Raw genomic sequence first — 19,613 nt, 5'->3', positions numbered from 1 at the left:
CTAACTCCCTTCTTTTGTAGACGACCTAATTAGCTTACAATGAAGTACCGACTTCATGTATTTATGAAAGCACCCACTTGCACGAGGCACCAACCTCCAAACTCTCCTAAGACATCCACTAGATGGATACTCCAATTCCATGTTATGTAAGCTCCAACCCACACTCAACAGGGAACTTAATAACATCTGATATTGCCACTCACTTTGCCTTGAGGCACCAACCTCCAAGCTCTCCGCAGACATCCACTAGATGGATACTCCAACTCCCTATTTTGTAATCTCCAACCCACACTCAACACTCAACAGGGAACTTAATAACATGTGATATTGCCACTCACTTTGCCTCGTTTCAGCAGTGCATTCACCATCTTGGTCCTATGTTCACTTTAGTAGCAACCACAACATTCCTCTCTCTATTTTCAAACTTTATCAATAATAGACACAAAATGTATATTATATTATTTTTTATAAATAAATTGTAAATATTGGTTTTGTATTAATATTTAATTAATTCTAATTAATTTTATTTTATTTTGTTAACAGTTTTATAAAATCGCTACAGCCAAAATTGTAGAACAATTAAAATTAAGTATTATAGGATTTCAAAAATTAATTCAAATTCTAATCTTCTGAAATCTTGAAAACTTAAAAAACTATAATTTTTTATAAGGTCTAGACTTATTTCCTAAAGTGATGGTAGTTTATTAAAATAAAAAAACAATCCCACTCCTTACGGCCTTTCTCTCCTCCCACTTCGTCATTTCTCACCTCTTCACCTTACCTCGTAACTCTTCATTTCATAAGTTCCTTTTAACGTCCAGCTCGAAATTATTCTCCAAAAATACCTCACTCCTCACCTTACCCATTTCGGCAACTCTCCATTTTGTAATGCGTATTCCTCATGACTCCCAAAATTTTTAACTCTGAAATCCTTTTTCTCATATCAGCTTCATCTCATCCCATTTCGGAAATCAACTCATCCCATTTCGGAATCCTAAATTTCGTAACTTCATTTTATTACTCCAAAATGTTTCACCCCCTAAAACCTCACTTCACTCCACTTTATGACTCCCTATACTCCACTCCATATGTATAAATCCCTCCTTCTGTCCTTCACCTCATCTCATATCAGCTTATCCCATTCCGGGACTTCTAAATTTCGTCACTTCATTTTATTACTCTGAAATTTTCCACTCCCAAAACCTCACTTCACCTTATGACTCTTCTCTCTTCCACTCCATATGTATAAAGCCCTCCTCATGTCTCCTTTTGTGCTTCACCATGGATCATACGTTGAGCCAAAACGCTCCTATAATTTTTTTGATCTTCTCTAATTAAATAATTTATTTAATCTTAATTTTTAATTTTTAAAATTAATTTAAATATTAATTAGTTTACTTTAAATTAATTTAATTATTTTGATTAATTTATAATGGTAAATTAAATTTTTACAATTTAATTAATTTCTATATAATTAATTTAATAAATTTATATAATTAATTTAATAATTGTAATTGATTAATAATAAATTAAATTTAATTGTAGAATTAATTCAAATTAAGATTTTTAATTAAAATTACCTAATTTTAGCCTAGGCATGCATTTTTTTAAAACTGTAATAGTTTTGACACTTCAACTTTGGAGGCTCATAAGTTGAGTTTTACTTGGCATAGACGACTCGTTAGAAAGATAAAATCATGGATGATATTTTTGAATTGGTTGCTTAACCATATTTTGTCACTAAGCCTCAAAATTAACAAAAAATTAAACTCCGAATTTGCAATCAAAACTAATTTTCCGAGTTTGTTTTTTTTTGCATTTTCATTTGCCCCAAGCTTCTATTGATTGCATATCCATTCGATTATGTCCTCTATGACCAACAATATCTTTATAAGGATCAATGGGAAGCTTTGTTTTTTATTTATTTATTTATTTAATTGATTTTTGATTGGAGAAGTTTGTTTTCCCAGATTTTGTAATTCTGATTTTGATTTGCAATTTAATTTGTTTTTGATTGGTTTTTGGCAGGAGAGCAGTTGAGGAGATGGAACAAAGAAGATATGGAGCACTGGAAAGAGATCAGCAAAGAGAATAATTGAGAATTTAGATTTTTAATTGAATATCTGGGTAACCACTCCTAACAACTCTCCTGTTTTGGATTTTTGTAAGATATTAAATAAAAGTTTTGAGAATGAGGAAGGGGTTCCTCTTCTCTGCAACTAGAGGCTTTGATGCAGGAGCATCTGGTCGACAGGGCGCAGACCGAGAAGGGACAGAGAAAGTTTCTGAGGAAGATTGGGAAGGATGAACATTTCGACAACTGGACAGCAAGTCTGTCAAATTTGCTTATGTTTTTTTGTTTATTTTATTTTGTTCTCTCAAGGTCAACTACAACACTTGGTTCTATTAGCTTAAATTTCTAGTTATTCTGTTCTGTTTTAATTGTAGTTACAAGTCTTAACTAGAGTTGTTAAAGGACTGTAGTAACAGGTCCTAAATTAGAATTGTTAGGAGTTAGTTAAGTGTCCATAATCTATGTAAACAGTCACCCCTTGTGGAATAGAGAAAACAGATAAACTAACCAACAGTCAAGTCACGTAGGTTACTGTTAACTGCAAGCAACTGTAATGTAGTAACTACCAAGCAGTTATCTAACTGCAGAACCTATTGTACAAAAGGGAAAACAAAACAACCCAGAGGGGTTCAGTTCAGCAGCAGAATATGAAAAGTGAATAAGAGCAATATATTTTTTTCCTTCATCAAAACACTGTGCACAAATTAAATATACCGCTATATGATTCAAGTCCTCTGTAATACAATGTATATGCATACCACTGTAATTTCCATTCATTTCAGGTAAATCAAAACAACAGAGTTATTACAATTCCAAGAGTCCGTTGACTAGCTAAGACAAGAGGGAGCACCAGACGAAAGACACACCCAACACAGTGGAACGAAAACAGACTATGGTCGAAACCGGTAAGCAGCCAAACCATTTACAAATTGAGTTCATATGCCACAAAATTATTACATTGTATGCCTGTATAAAACAATATCTATCCAACTGTGCAACGAGGGTTCGATGAACCGAGCCAACAGGGGCTCACAGTAAACCCCAAGCCACGGTCACGGGTTGGAGATAACCCGACATACATACAGACGCGACAAAGATACAGTGAACAAACAGCAAACAAGTAAATGTAACCAAGAGCCATTGCGAGGAAGTAAAGCAGAGACAGAGCTACCCGAAGAAAGGCGTGATTGTAACCCTTGTGAAACCACGGGAACCGGCCACACCTGCCAACACCAGACAAAGCGAAGGGTCAGGGTTTTGAAGACGGGAAACAACCCTGTACGAGAGGGTTTTACCACGAAACCACAAGTGAACAATAAAAACTGTGCATAAGAGTGACAGAGAAGCCTTACCTGGAGGGAGCCAAGACCCAGGCCAACAGAGACAAGCACTAACCCTGAAAACAAAGGAGCTGCAGAACGTTAGTTCCAGCATAAACTGTGGGAGAAGAAATAAAGCACGAAACAAGTCCTTACATGTTCTATACAGCCGAGCGCCGGAGAGAAACCGAGTTGGGAAGCATTCCAACAGAGTATTCGACAGCTGAGCAGAAACCGTAGCCATTCATCACCAGCATTCACCACAAGGTTAACAAAACGACCATAACAAACAGCTTGAGCCAGCACAGAACCAAAAATCGCTCACACAGTCGAAAGAACCAGTTGAATGCACAGAGAACAACCATAACTTACCAAGAAACCCTGAAGCAAATACATCAATAGCCACGGCAACGAATTGACGGAGTGAAATAGCATTGTTACACCATAAGAAACCAGCAGGAATCCAACAGGATTCATCCACCGGCGGAGTAACTAGAGGCGGAGCCGAGACCAATAACAACAACAAAGTGTAAAATGGCCACACAGGCGCGGAGTGGCGGAATAAACATGCGTTAAGGGATTAGGGTTTGTCAACCCCGAGACAGGGCAGGTGTCACAAAGAGGGACCGAGCCAGGTACACAGACATTGAATGTCAAGCAACCACCGCAAAAATCATTTACAATCAACCATTAATCAACCAAAAGTTAGTGTGAATCCACGTAGGTTAAGTTAAGCGTGGGACCACGTGGGCTGGCCCCATCAGGCTTTGAAAGAACTATTGTATTAGGGGATTATAGTTGTGGGTGAGAGGAAAACTCAATTCTACTCTAATGAGATTTTTCTTTTTCAAATCTAGGCTTTGTATTGGGGGCAGAGTTTGCACTATTGCAACTCTTTCTTTTAGTGGAAAAGTTTATGATCTGTGAAAGGTTGTTGGAGATCAGTCCAAGGAAGAGAGAAAGAGACCATGTTTCATTACTTTGTAATTTGAATACTTTTATTTAAATGCAAATTTCATTTATGTAATGGAAGATCTGTGTAAAGTTTGCTCATATTGTGCATTCATGTTTGATGTGAGGACAAATGTATTTTGGATTAGTTATCTAATTCATAGTCACATAGATCTGTTATTAATTTCTCTTTGCTCAAGTATTTAAATCAGATTTCCAAGTAACTATTTACCTAGAAACATGTTATCAAAAGTCGTATTTAATTACTATTGAAATTATGAGATTTTTTTCTGGCTTTAATAGTCAATTATTCTTTGTTAATTGATATTCAAACAAAACATGTTTTGATAATTATAATATCAGCTAGTAGAACTATTTCATTAGCCAGATATTTATCATAAATCACACATGTTAAAGTCCCGAATTATTTAGTTTTTCTGCTCTCGGTGGAGATAGATCTATATCTTTTTAATCGATATAGATTTATCATTCTTTTAACCCCCCTACATCTTAGAGTAGATCTGCATTTAGATTTAATTCTACATTCTAGAAGTCCCCTTAATCAGGGGAAAAGCTTAGTTGTGGCTTGGCTGAGCTGTAGAGTCAGCTTAAGGATCACTTTATTGCAAGAGTCCTGCAAGAGGGAATATCTTATTTCTCCTTTTCTACTGGCAAGTAATAGGCATACTATAAGCCAGTAGAGAAGGAGAGAGGGTAATTGGACCCAATTGAACCAGTCAAAACCACTACATTAAATGGATAAGAGCTCATTTGGGGCTTTGACAGGGTGACCTCCCTTACATGTTGATAAGGTCATTTTTTGACCATCAGGACTACCTTGATGCAATGTTCTTCTATAGTTTCCATTGAATCCAATTTGCCATTGATGCCAATTTTCAAATCTAGCTGTTGACTCATTTAGGCTTCGTTAACTCTATTATGGAGAACTCCAAATATGTCATAAGTGCTAACCATAACATATAATGTTAAAGATATCCTGATCCATTCATGTCCATATGCCGATAGAGTTAATCCTGTGGTTCTTTTCTAATCCACACCCATGGCATTCTTAATGAAATAGGTATGTAGGCCCTTGGCTCCATTAAGTCACAAAGCCACCACAAAAATAACTTTTTGACACCCCTTTGTGCTACAGCCCCAAGGGGCTTAATCATTATGAAATTTTGGTCACTAATCACATACATAACCAAGTCCTAGGATTTAAATTATCCTTCGACATAAATCAATGGAACACCCTTGTTTGGGGTAAGCCTCTTGGGCCTATGTGTTGTGGTGGTTCCCATTTTTCATAATTGCACAAATCCTATGGGACCACTTGTTGCAGCCACTAACCAATCAACATCTAGTCAAGGTTATAAGTATCTTCCAATCAGGGTGTGCTAATGTAATATCTCCCCTCACATCACTAGGCCCTACTTTGTTCATGCCATTTTGTCCTGACATCGAGTCACCTTCGGCTTCTACCTATGCGCCACAACTGAAACTCCTAGGAAATAACCTCTAGGATGATGTGGCCCAATAAGGTTCCTTTTGCAAATGCACACCAATAATAAAATTACTAGGGTTACGTGATCTTTCCACCTCAGAAATAGATTCAATGTCACCTCTTACATGCCAGCTCACCCCGAAGCTTCGTCATCTTAGTAATACACTCTTGTGTGAACTTTTGTAACCTCTGGGGTCTTCTTGCTAGGATTACATGTTGAATGAGATACATTGCACAAACCTTTCTCCAAGTGGTGCTGCTAAAAACTTGCTTCATGTTGATGGAAAAAATGACCAAAATCAACAATGTGGAGATCACTCAATCAGGTCCCCAAACTAAGTCCTTTACTATTTGGAATGGTGATTCTAATTAGTTCAAATGGGTCCAGTTACCCCCTCACTCTCCTTGTTGACTTGTGGTATTCCTAATTACTTGTCAAAAAGAATAGAGAAATCAAATTTACCCTCTTTCAGTTAGATTACAAGAAACTAATCCTTAAGCTGACACAAGGGATCAACCAAGCCACCAATGATATTTCTTCTACATAAGGATACTTCAATGAATGAAATTAATTAATATAACTCTAAATATAAATACAAATGCAATCTAATCTATTATGCAAGCAACAAAAGTAAAGCTTAAATCTATCTTGATTAAAAGAAGGATTAATACCATTCTCAACGAAGAACAAGATATTGAAATTTGGACCAACTTGAATTTATAATAAAAATGAAGTTAACAAGCCAAGGGAATAGTTCCACGAATTACTACTAACTCAAACAAATATGCACAATCAACTATTTGATAAATAGTTATCAGATATCTATTGTATATATATCTAAATTTAAATAGAAACACATTCAAGCCAATAGATCATGTCAAAATACTAGAATAGTCCATATAAAATGACAAGAATAACACATAGCTAATATGCCATTAAGATGATAGATAGCTAGGAGCTTAATGTATAAGAGCTGCCTAAAGAATAAGATTAGCCCCAAATTCATCTATACTCAACCCTGCAAGATAGCTAGACATAGATCTGAAACAAGCATGATTTACTCAAATCAAAGAATAGTGCTAGAAAAGGAAACCACACCCATAAAATAGAGAATGAAAAATCAGTTGAATGATCTCTATATTAAGCTTCCAAAAAGGCAATAGTACTCCAAATGCTTATAAAAAGTAAAGAGTTTTCTCTTTGTGGGCCCAATTGATAGCCAATTTTCTACAAAAACTAGTCTCTACAATAGTGAAAAAGTTTTTTTCTTTAGAGAATTGGAACATTTTCTCATTATCGCAATCGTTATTTTTAATTACAAAAAGAAATGCCCAAAAGGGAGAGTTGTTGAAAGGATGGCTAAGATCTCTAATTTTCGTTGGAAAGAATCCCTTCCCCTTTTTTCTGGTGTAATTCTATTGCTCGAAAATTCCTCTACCTCATCATTTCCAACAAGCTCTCTACCAAAAACCAATCAAAATGAAAATTAAAGCCAATTAAATTTGCACATGAAACCAAAATACCAAACTATAAAAAACAATTCCTTAAACTAAAATAAAACTAATAAATTAAATAAAATAAGACCTACACTTTCATTGCTTCCTCTAAAGATTTATTTGGAAAAGGATAATAATATTGAACAAATTTGCAATGGTAAGAGGTTTTGGGCCAATGAAAACTATTCTAAACAAACTCAGAAAATTCATTTTTGTTGTTGCAAATTTGGAGTTGCAATTTCTACCAATTTTTTGGAGTGTTTAATGACCAAATATGAATCAAATTTCCAACCAACTTTCATTTGATTAATTTCATTAAATAAAACTGAAGTTAGCTCTTCTAAACTTGATTTATTAAAAATATAAAAATACTGGAAAATTAATTACATGTTGGGCATTTTAATTAAAAAATCTATTTTTAAATAAAGTTAAAAAAATTATATAAGAAATAAAATAACAAAAATTACAAATAAGACAAAATATATATTAAAAAGATTAAATTATAATATAGAATTAAAACTAATTTAAATAAATGAATAAAAATAATAATAAAAATTAACATATATGCATAAATTAAAACAAAATTTATAAGACAATTATTAAAACAAAATGTAAAATAAAGGGAATGATTTACATTGAACGAGGGTTTAAATGAAGGAGAGGGAGAATGAGCATGTGGAAGGGGGCCCACATGGATGGGACTGGTGCCCATTTCCAATTACAATTTGAAATCAAAATTAAGTAAGTAGACCCTTATTGTTGAACCGAGAAGCACATTTTACACTTAAGTATGAGGTTGATGTGTAAGTATGTCCAGCTGTCTAATAAATAATAATAATAATAAAAAATATGATGTTGGCCTTAAACAAAAATGAAATTACCATATCGATAGCAAAAACTATGATACACTTAGCCCATATGTTTAATAGTTCTTTTATCATATACATTGAATTTGAATGAATCAAAATTTTTCCTTCAACAAATTTTCTAACCACATTAAAATTCCAAATTAGGTAAAATTTGAAACATGTTTACTCTTTACTAAAGCCAATACCATTTCTTAAATCAAATTAAAAAGGTGAATTCAACACAAAGAATCAAAACTGCTCCAAAATGTTTTAATATTTATTTTCATTAAATATTTGTAAAATGAATGTTTAACAGGAAAACTATATCCTATGGATATATTAAAATCTCTAAAAGCATAAATGTTTCCATGTCAAAGTTGTAATATTTGAAAATATTATTTTGATGTAGTTTTATTATAAATTTTGTTATCATGCCATGTAAAAAACATCATTAAATCTAATATTGAAAGATTAATATTGATATTAATATTATTATTTCATCTAATATTAATATTATTATATTGTAATATTAACATTTTGAAATTTAATAACTTTGGATTAATACAATACCAACCTAGATCCATCTTAACTCTAGATCTACCAAGTGCCAAGAGAGATCAAATCTCTTGAAATGCAAACCTTTTTTGGAGTGAAAATAGATTTTATCATTCTCGAGGCGTGGTATTCATCCAAATTGGATCCATAGAAGGACTGTCGAGAACTATGACTGAATCATGTTGAACAAATCTCTAAAGAAATCCAAAACAATATCAAAAACACCTAGAACTAGTGGCCATGGCAGCCGATGTGGAACGACGAGGACCTCGGTCAAAGCACGCTGATTGAGGCCCATGGAGACCGCGTAGGAGGCAAAAGTAGGGAGCCCGAGCACTCGGTCACATCGGGAGCTAGGAAACCGCGGGCGGAAAAAGCAAAAAATGCTAATGTACGAAGGTGGGACCCGTGCACTGGAAAACCGACGGTATTGATCAGGATGCCCTTAAACAGTAAGAGGTTTTGGATAGGAGTGGAGTGATTCCATACACTGATTGATGCGCGGTAGGCGGAGGTGAGAGAAAACTGTCGTTGATTGCGCGCTATCAGTCGAGCAAGTCAACTGCGCGAAACATGCGTCTGACATCAGACTTGGAGGGCCCAGATTGAAAGGTTGAGATTGCACTCGATGGAAAGACACAGAATCAACAGGGAATTAAGCCGCGTTCTAAAGGGATTTGAAATCCGTTTGACCACCACAGTGGAGGAGAATGCATCCACGGCGTAACTAAAGAAACAAAACGACGAAGCATGCTGGTGCCATTTATAGGAGGACAAGTGGCCACTTCCTAAGCGTTCATGATGACGCCGAATGCAAGGAACTCCAAGCACAACTGCAGAAGGTGAATCGACACAAGTGGAAGGGGAACTGAATAGGCATAGGGATTGAATGGCTAAAGCCATGAACAGAGACAGTCGAATCAGTTAGAGTCGATTTGGAGTCAGAATTGAGAAGAGTCCAAGCGACCAAGAGAGACAGTGAACAGTGAACCCTAAGAGGAGGACTGAACACAGAGAATAGTAAAGCCAAGCAGAAGAGACAGAGGGCCGAGCTGACCATAGGCAGCGTCGAGCACTAGAGATCTTGAAGATTCAAGCCTTCCCATAGAGGAATCTGTCCGGATTGAGCATCACATTTGGCTCTTTCCACTGTAGACCAAGGGTCACAGAGCTGGTAGGAAGAAGAAGAGTCTATGTACTCCAAGTGGCTTGGGGAATCCGAGAACCACCCTGCCAAGCAAAATCTACTTTAGGAGAACTCATATTGAGTCCCTGTATTTTAATTTCTCTGCTCAAAGACACAATAAAACAAGGCCACCATTGAAGCTGGACCGTAGACATAGCCCTGGAGAATAGGGTGAACTGATTATTAAAATTTTTTGTGTCTTTGTGTTGCTTACTGTATTTCTCTGCTATCTCTCCATTTTATTTGTCTATGTATTGGCAATCTGATTGATCCGTTGTTTCAATAACACAGAACACACACCAGCACATGATTCTGTAATACCTTTAGTTTAATAAATCTTTAACTGATGGCGTTCAAAGGGTGAATATCAGATCAAGTGGTATCATAGCTCAAGGTTGTAAGGTTAGACAAGCTTGTGTTGGTATAACTGTGAATGCTCACAAGATCAAAGCTCAAATTAGGAGAAGGAGAGTTGGTGGAAACTAATCCTGAAATTGGGAGAGTCTATCCTCGAAAGACCATGTTAGAAGAAAGTTCTATGGGGCCAAGCCCTCAATTCATAGAGAGTTTCCTAGCTATAAATTCTATGGTTGAATAAATGTACAGAGACTTTAGAAAGCAAAAGGTGGAAGATGCATCAAGCTCTAAGCAAGAGAAAGAAGATGATGAGTCTCACTTCCATGACAACTCCAAAAGAAAGGGGAAAGAGGAAAAATTTATCACACCTCCTAATATCCTTGTACATAATAAGAAAGCATCTTTGATTAAGTTAGATGTTAAATTTGATTTGCCTATATATGATGGAGAGCTAAATGTTGAAAAATTGGACAATTGGATTAGACAAGTTGATGTGTATTGCAGGGTACAGAACATAAACTCAGACAAGAGTAAGATTCAACTGGCAAGCCTACGCCTAGGAGGCACTGCCTTGGTTTGGTGGGAAGGTAGAACCCAAGATGATATGAAAAGCCATGGTAAGACCATCTCTGTCTGGAGTGACTTCATTTCTGCAATCAAAAAACAGTTCTATCCATTGGCCTACATGCAGCAGGCCATGATGAGTTGGAAAACTCTTCGGTAGTTGAAGGGGCAAAGTGTACAAGGGTATACTCAAGAGTTCAGAAAGAGAGCATTGACATTGGGTATCTCACGAGACTCACCAGAGACTCTTTTGAAGTACATTGGTGGTCTACACAGCTACATGAGGCATACCATCCTCATGTTTAATCCCACTAGTATAGATGAGGTATCTGTAAAAGCTACTCATCTAGAGGCTAGAGGAAAGAATGGCAATCTAGAAGTTGGGGGACCATCCCAACCCACTGTAAGCAAGAGCAAGGAGAAAAGAAAACAAAAATGGAAAGCAAGGAAGGCTAACATTGCACAAAAAGCCAAAGCTTCATGCACTCACTATAAAAAGGAGGGGCATGATGATGAGCATTATTGGATTCTGCATCTAGATCTGAGACCTAAGAAGCTCGAGGGCAAGAAGAAGAAGACAGTTGCATCTATTCAGAGAGATTTGGGGTCAGATTCAGGATATGAAACAACTATACCAGCCATAGGTATAAGAGGTAAGAATTTTGAAGCATCTACTAGTAATTCTGCTCAATCTGTTATTGATGAAGAAAATGAGATAAAAAGGCATGAGCTTTTCCATATTTGAGTTATTTCCAAAAATCAAAATATTGATACTTTGTTTAATAGTGGCTCTCAAGTAAATTTGATTTCTGAAGCAATTGTAAAGAGATTGGAGTTAACAACTACACCTCACAAGAAACCATACCCATTAGGATGGTTGAATGATAAAGCACAACTACAAGTGACTAGATAGTGCAAACTCAAGTTTTCTTTTGGGTCAGCATTTGTAGATGAGGTTGAGTTAGACATAATTCCTTTGGATATATGCGGAATTGTTTTAGGAAGTCCTTACTTGTATGATAGAAAGGCTATTTTCTATATAGTTGAGAACAAGTATCTACTGGCTAAATATGGAATCAAATACTTTGTAAGAGCTCATAAGCTCAAGAATAATTATACTCTCATAAACTCAGGACAAATGAAAAGAATGATTAATTCATGCAAACAATTCTTACTGATGGTTGTAAAGGAAAAGAAACCTGATAAAACCAATGCATTTGAGGGCTGTAATGCTGAACAACAGGCTGATATAGAAAAGGTTGTTTTAGAGTATGATGTCTTGTTTCAAGAACCTAAAGGTATGCCACCCAAAAAGGGAATAGTACATGATATTATTTTGCAGCAAGATGTTCCATTGCCTAACATTTGGATGTATAGGTTGTCTGCTTTAGAGAATGCTGAAATCAAGATATAGGTGCAGGAGTTGCTCGAGAAGGGATTTATCAGGCCTAACACATCACCATGTGGGTCACCAATCATTTTGGTGAGAAATAAAGATGGCTCATGGAGAATGTGCATAGATTACTGAGCACTGAATACGATAACGATAAAAAATCGTTATCCCCTTCCTCGCATAGATGATCTTTTAGATCAATTGAAAGAAGCTGTTTATTTCACCAAGCTAGATTTGCACAGTGGATATCATCAGGTCAGAGTTGCAGAGCAAGATGCATGGAAGACTGATTTCAAAACAAAGCAGGGATTGTATGAATGGTTGGTTATGCCTTTTGGCTTAACTAATGCTCCTGCTACTTTCATGAGATTAATGAATGATGTCCTCAAACCTTTTCTTGATGATTTTGTTATTGTGTATCTAGATGACATTCTGATTTTTAGTAAAACGTGGGAAGAACATTTAAAGCATGTTGAGCAGACATTATATGTTTTGAAAGGAGAAAATTTATGTTAACTCTCAAAATGTTAATTTGGAAAAACATCTCTAAACTACTTGGGTCATATAGTAGGGGGAGGTGAATTGAAAAGAGATCCCTCTAAAGTGGCAGTCATTGTGAATTGGCCTAAACCCAGGTCTTCTACAGAAGTAAGAAGCTTCTTAGGAGCAACACAATATTGGAGGAAGTCCATTTCTAACTTCTCTTCGATTGCAGCTCCCTTACATGCTTTAATAGTATTGAATAAGGTGTTTCAGTGGGGAGGCAAACATCAGAAAGCCTTCGACACCTTGAAAGAGAAAATAAGTATAGCACCTGTACTAGCATTGCCAGATTTACAAAGACCATTTGAGATCCAAACTGATGCTAGTGACTATGCCATGGGAGCAGTGTTGACACAGCACGACAAACCCATATGTTATCATTCTGAGACTTTTAATCCTACAGTAGTTAACTATCCTACATATGATAAAGAATTGTATGCATTAGTTCAGAGTGTGAAAAAGTGGAAACATTATTTAATGGGCAAAGAGACAGTAATACATACTAATCATTAGCCACTTCAATATCTACACTCCCAAACTAAGTTGCAACAATCAAGACACTACAGATGGATGGGTTTTCTACAAAAGTTTCACTTAATCATCAGATATAAAAAGGTCATACATAACAAGGTTGCAAACATGTTATCTAGACCCATTATAAATGCATCTACCATACCTAAGCATAATTCTGTGTTACATGAAAGCTACATAGAACAATATGCTCAGGATATGGATTTTAAAGATGTATATGCAACTTTGAGTCAAGGCAAAAGAGTAGAAGAATTGTACTATCATATAAGGGGCCGACTCTTATAGCACTGTGGGAAACTCTGCATTCCACAAACTGAGAGGATAAAGATAATTAGGGAAGCACATACTTCTTGTTTAGAATGCAACAAGATGATGGAGCTTAGTGGAAAGGAGTCGCCTTCAATAATTGGGCCTGCAGGCTATTTTTGGCGCAAAGTCTATTTTTAGACATATGGATCATGGTCTATGAGTTGTAGGATGCTATTTGTGGATGATTGGTCATGTTGGTAAAAATAGATGGAATTCTATTTTTAGACATATGGGTAGAGTCTATTTTTATACTATTAGGCTAAAAATAGAACAGTCGAATATTATTAGCTCATAATAATATTTGGACTGTAAACATTATCTTATCCTCTTGGAGCACTTCAGTTCGAGCTACAGATGTGGCACATGCAGCTGTCAGAAGGAAATACGCTTTTCTTATAGGTTAGTTGAGCTATTGCATGATGGACTTCAGTTAGAACTCATGTGGTTGAGTTTGGTGGAGTTGATTGAGGAGTTGATGGAGTTGTGTTCAGTTTGACTTGGTTAAACTAGTTGTATTTAGTCTAACTACAGAATACACTAATGATGAGTGATGTGAATTAATTGTTAATTAATTCACTAATTATTAACCCATAAAGCAACTAAAGAATACATCAGTTAACTCAGTGCATGGACAGTTCAGTGGAGACAGGTGTTAGAGGTGGAGATTGCTATCAGTTGTGACTATAGTTGTGCATGAGATTTGCACAATCAATGGATTGAGTATTACCAATGAGGATTGTGTGGTTCAGCCAAGGGAAATATGAGTTTGGATCAGCCATACTCATCTATTCTCATACAGGATTGCACAGTGGAGGTAGGCAAGTAGTGGAGGAGATTTGAACCTGTGATTGATTTAGATCTGAGCTAGTTTGTGTGTAACAGGTGGATATAGTACTGAGTACTTGTGAGGAGTATTGTACTATGTATTGTTACATGTTCTTAATCATTATAATATATAGATAGTCTGGGGTTTTCAGCTGTATGCTTTCCTTGGGTTACATACTATGTTAATGTGCGCATGCGATTGATGTTTCATTGTTTTTAATTCCGCAAAAAAATTTTGATGATCAACGTAGAGGAGGTTATGTATTATGCATGCATTCCGCAATAGTGTATAATCAGGATAATCTCTGTGAATAAGTGTCATATTATTCAAAATTTCTACATGGTATCAGAGCAGAGTTGATCATCAAATCTATTATTCAGAAAGTGTTTACATTTTATTTCTTTAGGTAGAGTCTGTAATCGGGCCAGGTAGCCTCTGGATTCATCCTTCCTTTGGAAGGTGAGATATCAAGTAAAAGCCCATACAGTCAATCTCTGTATAAGAAATACTTTGTTATCACAAATTTTAGATCAGAAGCGGTTGAGTTTTGAGCTAGTGGAATTCGAATTTGCAGCAGTGTTTTCTTGGTGTCAAATTTGAAATGTCTTTCAACGGTTTGCGATTGGAGTATGCTCTTGAAGGTAGCTGAAACTATATTGCATGGAAAGACAGGATGGAGGCAGTGTTAGATGACAATGGGTTGAAGGAGTTCATAGAGGCTGAGGTCCCAAAGCCTACTGATACTGCTCAAGTTGAGGCTTGTCAAAAGAAGAAAACAAAGTGTCGAAGGATTTTGTTGGATGGCATGAAGGATCACATTGTGTCCAGCTTGCATGGAAAGGCTTCTCCATATTTGATGTGGAAAGCATTGATAGATCTATTCCAAAGCAAGAGTGACCCGAGGAAGTTGGCGCTCAAGGATAAACTGAGAAACATTAAGTGTGAGAAAAGAGACAGTATGCCCAAGTATCTCACGAAGTTCACCTAGTGTAGGGATGAGCTGGGAAGTGTGGGGGTGACTGTCGACGATGAGGACTTGGTGATCTTGGCTCTCCTTGGTCTTCTGAAGAGTTGGAATTCCTATCAGGACTCTGTCAATGGTCGGGAGAAATTGCCAGGATGGGAGAGACTTTGGTCAGATCTTGTGCAGGAGGAGATTAGGTGGAATACTAGGGTCAGATCTTCATCAAAAGCACCTGATGAAGAAAATTTCACTTTGGCTGCCAAAGAAAAGAAGGGGAAGAACAAGAAAGCTTCTAATTCCGGTGCGAAAGGCAAGAAGCAAGACATGTCCAAGGTGAATTGCTTTCATTGTCACCAACATGGACATTATGCCACAAATTGTCCGCAAAAGAAGAAAAATAAGCAAGCTGCTGGATCTGCAGCAGGAGTGGCCTTAACCTCGCAGTTTGAGCTTAATTTTTTGTTGATCACATGCTTGGTATCAAGTGTGATGGGATCGGTATGGTTCTTGGACAGTGGTGCGTCTTTTCACATGACAGGAGATCGATATTTGTCTTCTGATCTGGAGGAGAAAGATCTTGGATTGCACATCAAGATGCGCGATGATGGTAGATACAATGCGATCGGTATCGGTACCACTTCCTTTAAGAGGGAGTCTAGTGAACCCTTTGTATTGAAGGAAGTGATGCATGTTCCAAGATTGAAGAAGAATCTTATCTTTGTGGCGATGTTAGAAGACAAGGGATATGATGTTGTTTTTAGCGAGGGAAAGGCTTTCCTGCACAATAAGACAACTGGAGAAACCCAGAAGATAGGGGTTCGAGTCAGGAACCTTTATCAGTTGCATATAGATGGCTGTGCAGCAATGGCATGCAAGGCAGAAGGATTGGTGAGCCAGGAAGATGGCGAGCTGTGGCACAGGAGATTGGGCCACCTTCACCATGGTTGAAGATACTGCAGCAGATTACTACTAGGCTTCATAAAGGCACTCTTGCGCAGTCAGATCAGTGCAAGGGGTGTGCTTTGGGAAAACTTGTGAAAGCCACCTTTCACGAGAAGGATAGTGGCGCCATGACGATCCTTGAGAGAATTCACATAGACGTGTGTGGACCTTTCTCAGTAGCTTCAACAGCAAAGCACATGTACTATGTGATCTTTATTGATGATTTATCTCGAAAGTATTGGATCTTCTTCATGCAGAAGAAGACCGAGACATACTCAAAGTTATGTGAGTTTAAAGCACTGGTCGAGAAGGAATCGGGGAAGAAGGTGAAGGCTCTTAGGAGCAACAATGGTGGTGAATTCAACTCTGGCGAGTTCAAGGAATTCTGCAGCGTAGAAGGGATTCGAAGAGAGCTCATAGCTCCCCATAACCCACAGCAGAACGGGGTTGCTGAGCAGAAGAACAGAATGATCATGGGTGTTGCACAGGCGATGTTGCATGATCAGGGCCTACCCCTTCACTTGTGGGCAGAAGCATGAAATAGTGTAGTATATGTGCAAAATCGTTGTCCTCACAGGATACTTGGAATGAGTACACTCGAGGAGGCTTATTCTGGTAAGAGGTCTGATATTTCTCATTTGAGGTTTTTTGGTTCTAACGTTTACATGCATGTGACGAAGGATGCCAGGAAGAAGCTGGAGCTGACCGCAGTGGTTGGGATATTTTTGGGGTACACTGATACGCCCCAAAACTATCGTGTGTATTTGCCAGACAGTCGCAGGACTGTTGTGCGGCAGGATATCAAATTTCAGGAGGAGAAAGTCATGAAGTGTTCGCTTGAGAGGGAGCCACACTTGCATGAAGATGAGGAGCTATTAGTTTCTAAGGACGAGCTTCAGGATGTGGATCAACCACAGGATAAAGTTCATGGAGTGGAAGAGACCACTCATGCAGCGCCAACCATTAGAGGGAGAAAGCGCACTACAGAAGCTGAGAGACTGGCTCAAGATGCAAAGAAGGTTGTAGGACCACCTACAGGCCAACGTAGACAGAGACAGTCACCTGATCGGTACACTGGATACATGGCTCTTGTGAGCAAATGTGTTGTGACAGAGCCATCCTCTTTCGAGGAAGTTATGGAGGATCCCGCATGGGTAGATGCCATGGTGGAAGAATATGATTCGATTGTCAGAAATAGTGCATGGGAGATTGTCCCAAGACCGGAAGGGAAATCAGAGGTGGGTTCGAGATGGAGCTACAAAGTGAAGCAGGCAGTTGACGAGAGTGTGGAGAAGTACAAGGCAAGATTTTTTAACCGAGGCTTCTCACAGATAGAGGGGATCGATTATGAGGAGACCTTTGCACTTGTCGCAAGGTATTCTTTCATACGGATGATTCTTTCTCTCTCAGCGTAGATGGGGTGGCACATTCATCAGATGGATGTGAAGACTTCGTTCCTCAACAGATTCATTGAGGAGGAGGTGTACATAAAGCAGCTCGAAGTTTTCGAGATCTTCAGCAGCGAGTCACATGTGTGCAGGCTCAAGAGAGCACTATATGGGTTGAAACAAGCACCACGTGCTTGGTACACATGGATAGACAGTTATTTCACCGGACTTGGATACTCCAAGATTGAGGCAGATTCCAACCTATACCAGATTGTGGTGGAGGGTAAGTTGCTTATCATTGTAATTTATGTAGATGATTTGATTCTGACAGGTGATGAGCTGTTGATACTTTCATGCAAGGATGATCTTGCTAAGGAGTTTGAGATGAAGGACTTGGGCCTCCTTCATTATTTCCCGGGATTGGAAATTTTGCAGCGCAGTGATGGACTATTTGTTTCTCAGGGTAAGTATGCTTGGGAGATACTGGAGAAGTTCAACATGCATGGCTGCAAGCCTGTTGACACTCCTCTCCCTGGAGGTTGGAGGAAGGAGGATGCTACTTTAGCAAAAGTAGTGGATGCCACTATTGATCGACAGTTAGTGGGGTCTCTTATGTATCTGGTCAATACACGACCCGATATATGCTATGCTGTTAACCAACTTTCACAAGCTACGGTTAAGCCAACCAAGCTCTTTTGGAAGGTAGGCAAGCATGTATTGCGTTATCTCAGAGGCACATCGGGATATGGATTGTGGTATAGACAGGAGGATGAGGTGAAGCTATGTGGCTTCACGGATGCAGATTGGGTAGGGAGCCCAACGGACAGAAAGAGCACATATGGAGGGGTCTTCAATATCGGGTTGACAACAGTTTCTTGGTACAGCAGGAAGTAGAGATCCGTGGCACTCAGTTCAGCAGAGGCCGAGTATATGGCAACAAGTTTGGCTGCATGCGAGGCTATATGGATGAGGAAGATCCTGGTCGGGTTGTTCGATTCATACTTGGAGCCTACTGTGATTTACTGTGATAACCAGTGTTGCATTAAAGTCTCGGCTAATCCAGTATTTCATGATAGATCTAAGCACATTGACATCAGGTACCATCATATCATAGATTGTGTGTAGCGGAGAATCATGTTACTTTCATACATTCCAATGGAGGATCAGGATGCTGATATCTTGATGAAGGCGCTCACCAGGAGAAAAATCGAATACCACCGAGACAGGATAGGGGTTGCTGATAATCCATATCTTGTTGAGAGGGAGTGTTGAGAATGCAACAAGATGATGGAGCTTAGTGGAAAGGAGTCGCCTTCACTAAGTGGGCCTGTAGGCTAGTTTTGGCGCAAAGTCTATTTTTAGACATATGGATCATGGTCTATGAGTTGCAGGATGCTATTTGTGGATGATTGGTCATGTTGGTAAAAATAGATGGACTTATATTTTTAGACATATGGGCGGAGTCTATTTTTAGACTGCCAGGCTAAAAATAGAACAGTAAAATATTATTAGCTCATAATAATATTTGGACTATAAACATTATCTTATCCTCTTAAAGCACTTCAGTTCGAGCTACAAATGTGGCACATGCAGTTGTCAGAAGGAAATACACTTTTCTTATGGGTTAGTTGAGCTATTGCATGATGGACTTCAGTTAGAACTCATGTGGTTGAGTTTGGTGGAGTTGATTGAGGAGTTGTGTTCAGTTTGACTTGGTTAAACTAGTTGTATTTAGTCTAACTGCAGAATACACTAGTGATGAGTGATGTGAATTAATTGTTAATTATTTCACTAATTATTAACTCATAAAGCAACTAAATAATACATCAGTTAACTCAGTGCATGGACAATTCAGTGGA

Source organism: Pinus tabuliformis, chromosome Q, assembly GCF_031772625.1.
Source record: "Pinus tabuliformis cultivar Carrire ecotype Pingquan chromosome Q, CPIR1, whole genome shotgun sequence".
NCBI classification, from domain to species: Eukaryota; Viridiplantae; Streptophyta; class Pinopsida; order Pinales; family Pinaceae; genus Pinus; species Pinus tabuliformis.
The sequence above is the reverse complement of the archived record's forward strand: the minus strand, read 5'-3'. Positions refer to the sequence as shown.